This window comes from Phascolarctos cinereus, unplaced genomic scaffold (genome assembly GCF_003287225.1).
Source record: "Phascolarctos cinereus isolate Bilbo 61053 unplaced genomic scaffold, phaCin_HiC Scaffold_3;HRSCAF=262, whole genome shotgun sequence".
Taxonomy (NCBI): domain Eukaryota; kingdom Metazoa; phylum Chordata; class Mammalia; order Diprotodontia; family Phascolarctidae; genus Phascolarctos; species Phascolarctos cinereus.
Genome location: NW_027555736.1, coordinates 72837335 through 72850061, shown reverse-complemented (window position 1 = coordinate 72850061; position 12727 = coordinate 72837335). Strand labels below are relative to the sequence as shown.

Sequence of the window (12727 nt, the reverse complement as noted above, 5' to 3'; positions counted from 1 at the left end):
AGCATATAAATTTGAGCAAGTCACCTCAATAGGCTTCAGTTTAACTAGCAAGGTGGCAAAGTGGATAGAGTGTTGGGTCTGGAGTCAGGAAACCTGAGTTCAAATCCAGCCTCAGATATTTACCAGCTTGTGACCCTGAGCAAGTCACTTAACCTCTGTTTGCCTCAATTTCCTCATCTATAAAAAATGAGGATAATGATAATACCTACATTCCACTGTTGTTGTAGAAATCAAATGACATACTAATTGTAAAGTGCTTAGCACACTGCCTGGCACACAGTAAGCGCTATATAAATGTTAGCTATTATTATCACCATCAAAATCATCAATTTGAAAACTCATTGGAGGACAGGTGGAAATGGGGAGACATTTGAAATAGGGAGGTTAATCTAAAGGCTACTGTAATAGTATAGCTATGAGGTGATGAGGGCCTGTATCAGGGTGGTGGCAATGATAAAGGAGAGAAGAGGCTGTAAAAGAGAGATGTTCAAAAGGAAGAATCAACAGGACTTTGCAACTGATTGGCTATAAGGGATAAAAGAGAGTATGGAGGCAAGAATGAGTCAAGGATGACAGTTAGGTTGGGAGCCTTGGTAAGTGGGAAGATAGTGGTGCTCTCCATAGTAAGTTAGGAAGAGAGGAGAAATAGTGAGTTTAAGATGTCTAGGGGACATCCAGTTTGAGATATCCAGTAGGCAACTGGAGATGTGAGGCCGGAGATCAGGAGAGAGATTAGGGTTGTATAAACCTGAAAATTATCTGCATAGATGTGCTAACTGAGTCTATGGGAGCTAATGAGATCATTAAGAGAAATAGCAAAAAGAGAAAAGAGAAGAGGGTCCATGTCAAAGCCTTGGGGAACATCCATGGTTAGCAGGCATGACCTGGATGAAGATTCTGCAAAGATGACTGAGAAGGAATGGTTAGACAAGTGGGAGGAGAATCAAGAGAGAGCAGTCAAGAAAACCTACAGAGAAGAGATTCTCAAGGAGAAGAGGGTGGCTGAAAGTGTCAAAAGGCTATTGAGAGGTCAAGGATGACATGCTCTTTCTTCTTCAAAAGATGGGTAGGATTTAAAAGGGCAGAGGAAGTGATGGAGAGGGTCTCCTAAGCATACAAAACACCATGAACTAAAAACAGGAAAGGTAGGAAAATGCAGGAGATATATGTTGTTCAGTGTGACTAGAATTTAACAAATACAGAGCATAATAATACAAGACAAAACAGGAAAAGAAAGATAGTGGAGGGAAAAGAAGTTTGCACTTTATTTTGCGGGCAATAGGGAGCCACTGAAGCGTGTCTAAGCTGAGATGTGGCATTACTAAGCATGTACAAAAGGAAAATTAGTTTGGCAGGAATACAGAGGATGGACTGAGGGAAAAAATAGCAGAGTCAATAATAGATTACTATTACTAATAGTAGTAATAATAATGAGGCCTGTGGGATGTATTCAAAGGATATTATGTACATGAGATCAACGTGACTTAGCAACTGATTAGATGTAATTGATAGGGAAAGCATTCACAAAATCACAGAATTTAGATTTACAAAGAGGAAAAACAGGTCAGTAGAATATGTGCTAAATTTGGAAACAAAGGACCCGGACTCATATCCTGGATCTCCTACTTACTACCTTGTGTGACCTTGAGCAAATTACTTAATCCCTGTAGTAAGATGAAAAGCTATTACTAGAGAGCCTCTCAGGTCCCTTCCAGATCTAAATCTATGATCTTCTAATCCTTAGGCATTCTTAGCAGGTAAGTGGAGAGATCCTAATTTAAATCCTGCTTCAGACAATTACTAACTGTGTGAACCTGGACAAGTCATTTAATTTTAGCATACTTCATCTGTAAAATAATAGTAAGATCTACTATCCAGAGTTGCTAAGAGGATAAAATAAGATCTTTATATCATCATTATTCTTGTTGTTGTTATTCACAACAAATGGTTACCTATTTTCTGATTAAAGATTCTAGTGACAGTGAGCTTACTACCTCCTGAGACAGCCCAGTTTAGTTTTGAGCACTTTAATTGTTGAGAAACTTTTCTTTTTGCAGAAATATACCTACTTCTAGTAGTTCTGTCCTCAGGGGGATGACATCTGTAAGACAGCCCTTTAAATACTAACTCCTCCCTAAGACTTTTCTTTCAGAGGCTAAAGATCTCTAGTTCCTTCAACTCTTATGGAGGATATGAGGGACACAAAATACCTCCTCCCAACAATATCCTCTACTTAGTCTAAGAATGAACAAGCTTTTCTGATGGCCATGTGACAATGTTGATTCATTCTGAATTTATAATTCACTAAACTTTTCTGACCTTTTTACAATATTTTTTCTACTGTCTAATTACTCTTTCCCCCATTCTGTATGTGTGAGTTAATTTTTAAAATCTGAGCATAGGATCTTACATTTATCTTTACTATATTTAATCTTAGCCTAAAAAAAGGGAAATGAAGTTAATTTGACATTAATTGTTCTCAATTTACCAGTCTGTATTTTATTGATCTCATTCTAAATGCTTACAAATTATCTTGATAATAATTCCTGAGCATTTTTCCAGTAATCAAAGTCAAGCACACCAGCTTCCCCCCTCCTTAAATTCTCAAAAGGATCTATGATCTCATCAATGCAGATCACAGCCCATCCATGACTGCCTATCCTGCACCATCCTCATCAATATTCTCCCATACATTTGCCACAGCTCACAGTAAGTGTTTCTGTGTCCTTCTTTTAGTTTACTGAAAGAGATCAACTAATGTTTGTAGGCTTTCCTCAAGTCTTTCTCACATGCCAAGAATTTAAATGGGCATACAGACTGTCTATCAGTTATGCATTGCTCTCATCATGTCATTAGCTCATCTTTTTCATACATTTCTTTGATGAAATCACGGGCACCACTTCATAATTCCTTATTAGTTCTGTGCTGCAGTCTGCTTATACTCAACGTGCACCTAATTCATTGCCTTTTGGGTGATTAGCATCTTCAATTCTTTGAAGGCCATAATGTTCTATCATAAATCAGCAGATTTATAAATAATGCTCCAATCTTAAATCAGCACTGATAGATGAACTCTACTGTAAGTGCCCCATTCAACTGCATATCATAGCTTAGAAATCCACTTGGTTTTTCCTGCATGGATAGTTAGGCTGAACTCTTTGAATGACTGCATCTCATTTAGAAGGCTGTGCAACAGTTTTGGACTTTATACAATCTACATAATGGTATCCCAAAACAAGAGCATATGGAGGCTCTTAATACTTACAGGAAATTCATCCTCAACTTGGACTCTGTGATAGATCTTACCCAAGAGTTAACAAACACTTTTGGTAAGCATACATATATTTTATACCTAACTTGATAATAACATATGCAGGGCTGTTGGATAAGGTTCGCTATAATTTTATCTTATGTAATTTAAATATATAAATAGGGGACAATTTATGGGAGTCAGGCCTTTAAGACAGAATTGTCTACTAATGAATTAAATGCTTTTTAATAATCACCAACCAAAAACACAAGGTGAAATCATACATTCTTTATATGTTTCAAACAATTGTGAAGATTCTACTATGGAATATCCTTTCAAAATTCACCATTTTCCCTTATATTATTCCCACCAAAAATATCCTCAATATTTTTGTGGGTTATTATCACAAATTTTTTACATAAATAGGAAAGTAGACATATGAGTTTGTAGTGAGTTTGCTTGGTATTCTCTTTTTGGCAGTCATAAGGTCTGAGATTTTTTCCCACACATTTGAATCATCCCCTTCAGATAACTTGAGAGATGATTACAAGCTCTAGCACTTACTACTTCTGTGACCTTAAGCAAATTACTTAATCTCCCTGAGTTTCAGATTCATTATCTGTAGAATGAAGGTGTTAGCCTAGATTATCTCAGAAGTCCCTTCCAGCTCAAAATCCAAGATCCCATGATACCTTCAAAATTGTGTTGTCTTGAGCACAATCCAGCTGCTTTTCCTATCTGTGTGGTCTTAAGTTGTATTTCCACTGTCTCTATTACTCCACATCTAGGACTGTGATGCTGAGTCCAAATGTGATGGCTCCAATGGCCTCGACAACAAAGAGAATTATGAAATTCCACGCAGATCCTTTTCTTGTTTTGTCAGTTTGTTGTCTTACATCTAGTTTCATTTTTTAAATGCCCTTAGCATTACTCTGGGTCACTCATCAACTTTTTTTAAGCTTTCTTCCCAGTTCATTGCTTCTCACTGCTTGAAAGCTTTCACCTTCCTCTTCTGTAAGATTTTACAAACAAGTTTATGTTCTAAAACATTATTCCTCTTAGCTGCCATATCTCTGCTTGGCAAGCAAATGAAGTGTTTCCTGACTAAGGAAGTTTTAGGCATTTCTGGTCTCATTATGGTAAATGTCTTACACTTACACTTTTCTTTGAAATTTTCATAAGTGTTAATCAATGTTTACTTCCATCCACATCACATTTTTGACATAAAAAAAATCTCTTAAATAAAGCAGCCCTTTTATTCATTATAGCTTTGTATTAATTTTCATCTTTGCTCTAACAAATTAATGGTATGACTGTACACAGAGTTGATTCAGGAATGGCTACCACATCAGTAACAAGTCATTTCCTATCTGTTAAAATATGGTACATTACATTTTTGTGATGCTATTTTTTGCTTGTCACGTCCACCACTTTATGTTCATCTCTGTACTGAACTCAGTATCAAAAATATGTTTATTTAATTTGATTCAATCAAGTTCCTTTAAATTTAATTAAAATTGAATTTAATCAAGTTCTTTATACAATTTCTCCACCTCTTTCTCCTCTACAACAGTTTTTGGTGCATGAATGATATTATTTTCAAAGTGATCTTTTTGAAAATATTTATCATGAGAAATAAAATACTAGATAACCAACTGTCCCATTAAATGATGTCTCTGTTGTCTATGGCCTCATGATAAAACCAATTCTACTAATTCCATTATTGGCCTCTCTGAGGAGAATCTGTGAACCATCTGTTCGTTTAGCTGCAACTCTTTTTGGCTTCTGGTTTCATTTATAGTGAGAATGTCAAGACTGTTAAAATTGAGTTCCTTTAGTCATATTTCTCCTTTTTGGTCACTAGACAAAGATGTCAAATTCAGAGTAACAGCTAAGTTTATGTTTATAGACCATCTAACGAGTGTGTGATTATAAGCAACTTTGGCCCTTTTTTCTATCTCTGTCAATGCAGAAGCTGAAAGCAGACTCACAAGAGTAAAGACCACTTTATACAGGTTGTCCTTAAAGTCTTAGAGCACTTTAAACCTTTATTAGCTGAAAATTTTACTAAAACTTTTGGGAAACTGAAAACTGATGCACCCTGTGGTTTTCTTTGTTTCATGGACTGCCAAGTCCAAAGAATTCATTAACAAGAGACCAGCCTAAGCTTTGAATACCTAGCCAGGCTGGTCTTCAGAAAGCAGACAATTCTGCTATCAAAACTATACTCCAAAGCTCTGAAGCACTGCAAAGCATTCTAGATCCTATACTGGGAGGGCATAGCCTTGGACAACCCAGGGTTACCCTTGTGCCACAATAAGGTATAGAAGATAGGGTTCTGTTGGACTTTCAAATCATATTGTGAAATATGAGCTCTTTTTTCTTTTTTGGGAATGAGGACATTTATCTTTCTCTCTTATGGCATATCATATTTATTTCTGGTTGTTTCAGTGCTATTATGAAAATTTTGGTGGAGATAAGACCTTTCTTTCTATACTGGACCTCCTTGGCACATATACCTAGTAATGGCATCTCTGGCCCAAAAGTTATGGACTTTTAGGCACTTTTTTTAGCAAAATCCCAAAATACTTTCCAGAACTGTTATATCTTTTTCAAAAATCACTGATAGCTATTAAGCAATAACTTCCATTGGTTTCTTGTCAGTATCCTAAGATGTTGCTGACTCAAAACTTTCTTGAACTTACTGAGGTCAGCCAGATGCTCTCCTAGCATCTTCTATCTTAGCCTAGGCATTAATTCCCTGTTAACCATTTTGGTTCTAGCCTTCCAAGTTGAAAGATCATACTGCTCGGTATCAAAATATGACTTAAGTTTTGCCTTCTCTGTGTTGTTCATTATGATGAATCCCAACCAGTGATCTCATTAACCACAACCAGTGGTTCCATATCTTGTTTTATTCTTCTTGCCTCCAACACAGCAACCCTCCACTCCTCTTCTTTAGCACTTCATCACTAGCCTCATCTTGTTTTGAACTCTAACATTCCTGGCACTTAAAAAAAAATCTTATTTTGGGGGCAGCTAGGTGGTGCAGTGGATAGAGCACCGGCCCTGAAGTCAGGAGGACCTGAGTTCAAATTAGGCCTCAGACCAAACACTTGACACTTACTAGCTGTGTGACCCTGGTCAAGTCACTTAACCCCAATTGCCTAAAAAAAAAATCTTATTTTTATTAACACATTTTGATTTTACATCACATTGATTTCTGAATAATTTCCTTCTTCTCTACCCAGAGAGTCATTTCTTTAAAGAAAGAATAAAAAATTTAAAAAAGCAGTTCAGCAAAACTAACCAACACAACTGAAAATAACAGTAGTCACCTAATTGCAATGAAGGGTGGCAAGTACATTTTCTCAATTCTTCTACAGAGCCAAATGGGTCATTAAAACTACAAAGACTCGAATTTCATTTTGTTTTGGTTCTTTTAACTTTACATCACTGCAGTCACCATGACTATCTTCCCTTGTTCTGTTTACTTTACCCGACAGAAATACATATAATTTCTATTCTTCTCTGAATTCTTTATATTCATCTTTTCTTATCACATTCATATACCACAGTTTGTTAAACTATTTTCTAACCAAGGGACATACTTATTTCTGGTTGTTTCAGTGCTATTATGAAAATTTTGGTGCAGATAGGACCTTTCTTTCTATACTGGACCTCCTTGGGGCATATGTCTAGTAATGGCATCTCTGGCCCAAGGGGTATGGACTTCTAGGTACTTCTTTAGCAAAATCCCAAAATGCTTTCCAGAACTGTTATAGCAATTTGTAATAATACAACAGTGCATTAGTGTTAATATTTTTCTGTATTCCCTCAGACACTGACTAATCCTATTTCTTGTCATCTTTGCTAATTTGCTGAATGGGGTAAAATTTCAGAGTGGTTTTGATTTGTATTTGTCTTATTATTAGTAATCTGCAGCAATCATTCATATGGTTAAGTTTATAATTCTTTTAAGAACTATTTGTGCATGGCCTTCAACCACTCATCCACTGGGCTCTTGGTCTTACATACTTATGTAAATTAGATACACACATATATAGGCTGCCAGAAAATTTTCAAAGATATTTGATACAAAGATTTCCCTCCCAAATTGACAGGTTCTCATCTCATTCTAATTGCATTGATTTTGTTCATGCAAAAGCTTTTCAACTTTGAGTGACTGGAGTTATCTATTTCATGTTTTGTGATTGGCCCTATCACTTATATGGTTAAGAACTCTCCTCCTAGCTGTGAAAAATACCTGATCATGTTTTCTTCTATTATCTTGTTTCTTTTTTCTTCTTCCTCTTTTTTTTTTTTTTTTGCTGTGTGACCCTAGCACTAGCTACTAAGTTAATTTAGATAGTATTTCCATTTTATTATATTGTCTTGGTCCAATCATGAGTACTGAATGCCCATCAAGTTATTTAACTTTTTCTTTATTTTATTTTTAGTTTTCAACATTCACTTCCATAAGATTTTGAGTTACAAATTTTCTCCCCATCCCTCCACTCCCCCCACTCAAAAACAACACACAATTTGATATAGGCTCCACATATACATTCATATTAAACCTATTTTCACATTAGTCGTGTTGTAAAGAAGAATTAGAATCAATGGGAGGAACCACGAGAAAGAAGAAACAAAGCAAAAAAAAAAAGAGAGAGAGAGCAAATAATATGCTTCAATCTGCATTCAGATTCCATAGTTCTTTTTTCTGGATTATTTTTTTTTATAGAGTATTTTGTAATTGTACCTAAGAAGGTCTTGAGTGTGTCTTAGTAGATTGGCTTTCAGATATTTTCTGCATTTTATAGGTAGTTTGTGTGAGACTGCCCTATTATTTCTTTCAGATTTGTGTTTTTGATAAACAGAAATGCTGATGATTCTTGTGGATTATTTGCTATACTCTTGCCTTACTGAAGTTATTCTTAAGTTGTTTCTTTGCTGATTCGTTAGTATTTTCTAAGTAAATCTGTAAACAGGGATAATCTTGTCTCCACTTTGCCAGTATTTATGCCTTTGACTTTTTTTCATGTCTTACTGTTAGCACTGGCATTTTTAGAACTATGGCATATAATAGTGGGGAAAGAAGGCAACCTTGCTTTACTCCTGTATGTTGCAAATAATGCCAGCCATGCCTTGATGAGTTTTTAAAATAAATGTGTGTTGTACTTTGTTAAAGGATTTGGAGGCATCTATTGAAATAATTCTATGGTTTGGGCTGTTTTTTTAAAATATGAGTATATTAATTATTTTTCTAATGCTGAACTACATTGGTACCTCTGGTAAAAATTAAACTTGGGCAGAGTGAGTAATTTTTTAAAATATATTGCTATATTCTTTTTGCTAGGATTTTCTTTTCAATTTCTTCTAAGTGTCTATTATTCTATTTTACAAGTAAAACACAAAATGAACAAGTCTGTTTTTTTCCTCTGAACAACAATACAATTTTCATAATTTATATTATGTCTTTACATGACAACTGGCAAAAGAGGAGTAAAATGAGTTTAACCTGCAACATGAAGAATTAGAGTTAGACTTCAGATTCTCTGAACAGTGAAGACTGTGAACACTGGAATGGATTTAAAAATGTATACATATATATGTATACACACACACATATATATCTGTGTGTGTATACACACACACACACAATGGTGAGAAAGATATTCCATGACTATAAAATTTTCAGCTAATGGAACCACAGGACAAGCGACTTAGAAGAACTGAAAGCAAGAATGAGAGAGGACTAAGGATTCTTTTCCTTAAGAATGGCAAACAAAGGAATTTTATAGTAACTTAAGAAGAGTGGAAAATATGGTTAAAAAAAAACCATGGGTGTTGGCTCATCTGAATGATTTCATAACATGCAGGAAAGACCTGGAACAGCATGAGGAAAGACCTCTGAAGGTAATAGATGGGTTAGAAGTCACTAGTTTAAAGCTGCTGATAGCAAGTACCAGTTCTTCTAGGCTACTCTCAAGTACATGGATCACATTACAGCTCAGTAGAGTGAACACAAACCCCAAGAAGATAGAAATATTGACAACCTCTCCAAAATTATGCCCAAAGAATTAATAAAAACTAAATATATTTCTGGTGTTTGGTACATAATGTTGGAGATTTATAGAGACCACTACTAAGTTTTACAATGATTTGATATGTGGTTATAACTTTGGGAAAACCCACAAATAGAAGGAGCAGAAAAAGAGCAATCAGTCCTTGACTACCTGGCATCTTTTGGAAATTGCCAAGGTGAGAGATGTGATCAGACATTAAGAACTTCGTTGGCTACCTTATGGCGTTCCCTGATCCAAGCAAGTCCTTTGGATAAATGGCTTGGGAACTAGCTTTGTAACAAGAGAGTACTGTCAACCAAAAGCCAATCCAATAGGATTCTCACAGATACTAAGACTTATTACCTTATCTACAATTTAAGAATACCTGGTTTTAAAGCAGGCTACCACTTAAAAATTTTGTGACTATATGCATAGACTTGGATTTTAGGTATGGACCAACAACACCTAGTGACATAGCCTGATAAGCACTAAGATGGGATGCTGTAGATGTGGGAAGAGTCTGGAGCCAACGATGAGTTCAACACATATTAACAGTCAAATAGGACCAACACTGATGCCGATGCTCTATTTGATATGGTTCCTGTGCACTGGCAACTCTAATGAAGAAGATAAAGGCTACTTATGACATGTTAGAGAATGGGCTTACCACAAGAGTTTGGGACTTCCTCTGAAGAGCACACTATCAGTAGAAAATAATAACGTAGCACTAGGCCAACCTTTCTAATCCCTCTTGACCATGTGTGATAGCAGTGAACTCAACTACAGAATAAATGTTTTTTAAGAAAATGGCCTTAGAGCAGGAGATATTACCTTTCTTGCAACATGGGCCCCTTTGACAATCTGGTAAAACCTACGGAACCACTCTAAGAGTAATAGTTTAAATAACTGAAAGAAATGCTAAATTTCAGTTAGAGGTTAGTGAAAATAAAGAAGTAATTTTTTCCCCTAAGTTCATGGACCTTCTGAAATCTATACATGGATCCCTTGAGGGTCCATGGGCACGAGGTTAAGAACATTTGCCTTATGGGAAAATAGTAAAGACACATCTCCTTAGATCATACCACCTTGGAAGAACTGAAAACTTACAGGTCCCCAGAATTATCTTTGAAAACAGCTACACAAAACCCCTGAAATTTGGGACAATGCCTTCTCCGCTCTGGAATCAGAGCCCCTCTTTAGCACAGAGTTAAAAGTCAAGAAATAGGCCAGAGAAATGAGCAAACAACAAAAAAAGATCCAGACTACAGAAAGTAACTATGGTATAGGGAAGATCAAAACACAAACTGAGAAGAAGACAAGCCAAAACTGCTACAGCTAAAGCCTCAAAGAAAAACAGGAATTGGTCTCATGCCATGGAAGAGCTCAAAAAGGATCTAAAAATCAAGTAAGAGGAGTAGAGGAAAAATTGGGAGAAGAAATGAGAGTGATGCAAGAAAATCATGAAAAAAGAGTCAAAAGCTTGGTAAAGGAAGCACAAAAAAATACTGAAGAAAATAACAACTTAAAAAAACAGAAATAGACCAAATGAGAAAAGAGGTATAAAAACCCAATGAAGAGAAAAATGCTTTGAAAAGCAGAATTAACCAAATAAAAAAAGATACAAAAATTAACTGAAGAAAAGAATTCCTTAGGGGGCAGCTAGGTGGCGCAGTGGATAGAGCACCAGCCCTGAAGTCAGGAGGACCTGAGTTCAAATTAGGCCTCAGACCAAACACTTGACATGTACTAGCTGTGTAACCTTGGGCAAGTCACTTAACCCCAATTGCCTCACGAAAAAAAAAAAAAGAAAAGAATGCCTTAAAAAGTAGAATTGGCTAAATGGAAAAGGAAATACAAAAGCTCACTGAAGAAAATAACTCCTTAAAAATTAGAATGGGGATAGAAAGCAGCTAGGTGGCACAGTGGATAGAATACCAACCCTGGATTCAGGAGGACCTGAGTTCAAATCCAGCCTCAGACACATAACACTTACTAGCTGTGTGACCCTGGGCAAGTCACTTAACCCCTGTTGCTGCTCCCCAAATTAGAATTGGGCAAGTAGAAGCTAATGGCTTTATGAGACATCAAGAAAGAATCAAATAAAGTCAAAATAATGAAGAACTGAAGAAAATGTGAAATATCTCATTAGCAAAACAACTGACCTAGGAAATAGATCCAGGAGAGATCATTTAAGAAGTATTGGACTACCTGAAAACCATGATTGAAAAAAGAGCCTAGATATCATCTCTGAAGAAATTATCAAAGAAAACTGCCAATATTCTACTTTCAAATACTTGAATATATGTATCAAGATGTCTTTTCCCCTCCTCCAATGTAGTCTCTTGACCTGAGAGCTCTAGAATTTGGCTCCATTCAATTGAGGGAATAGATTTAAAGCCCTTCTTTATCCTGGCTTCCCTCCTATGGACACTATCCATATTTCTGTTGTATTTCCCAAAATTTGGTGTCAAGAAATAATACTTCAGAAGTGGTCTACCCAACACAGAGTACATAGCTCCCTAGTTCTCCACACTACACCTCTCCTAATACTGCTTAAGATTGTTCTGGCTTTCTTGGCTGCCATATATGCCCAATATTCTATAGGAACCAACATCTAATAAAGGATGTTAAAGTAAATCCACAGGAGCTAACATCCAAGAGAGAATATCACAAATCCATGGTCTCAGATGTCTACACCAAAATGCAAAATATAGGCAATATACAAAGTAAACTAGAGATTCTAAAGCACAAGGAAAGTTTTGCCTCACAAATATCACTGACACTTTAGAGGATGATTCATGACTGGACTATAGCCATTAAAAAGTATGCCTTATTCATAAAAATAGAATAAATAAAATAGGCAACAAGTAGCATAGTATATTAAGAATATACATTCATTTAAAGAGGCAAAATGGTATGGCGGAAAAAGAGATGGTCTTGGAACCAGGAAAACCGAAATGTACTTTACAAAGGTTGTCAATGATGTAGCAGTTAGGTAAGCTGGTGAAAATAGCTCCCTGGGAGGTATAAGATAGAACATATGAGTTTTCTTCCCACATATGTTTCCCTTCTAGATTCCTGTTCATAGGTTCCCAAAGTAGGCAATACTGTCCCCAGGGGTGATGGAATGATCTGGGGGGCAGTAGTAGCCTCGGGTGCAATAAGGGGACATTGAATAAAAATAAGGGAGCAGTGGAATCATAAGGAAAGAAGAGAAGAGACTGAATTCGAGAGATGCTCTAAAGGGAGAATCAACAAGATGTGGCAACTTATTGGATGTGGAGGAGAGGGGGAAGAGTGAGAGTGAAGAGTAGAGGATGGGCTTATCTGAATTTAAAGTGAGGAAGTTTAGGATCAGATAGTTTAAGTGACTTGTCCATGATGACACACTTACGAAATGTCTAAGGCA

The 12727-nt window shown here is 36.2% G+C and overlaps 1 protein-coding gene across 1 annotated transcript in view; it reads right to left on the bottom strand.

Annotated features, from left to right (window-relative positions):
* The window catches only part of HPSE2 (heparanase 2 (inactive)), a 730238-nt gene that overhangs the window by 161037 nt on the left and 556474 nt on the right, over positions 1-12727 (bottom strand). The gene's annotated exons all lie outside the window — the stretch shown is intronic.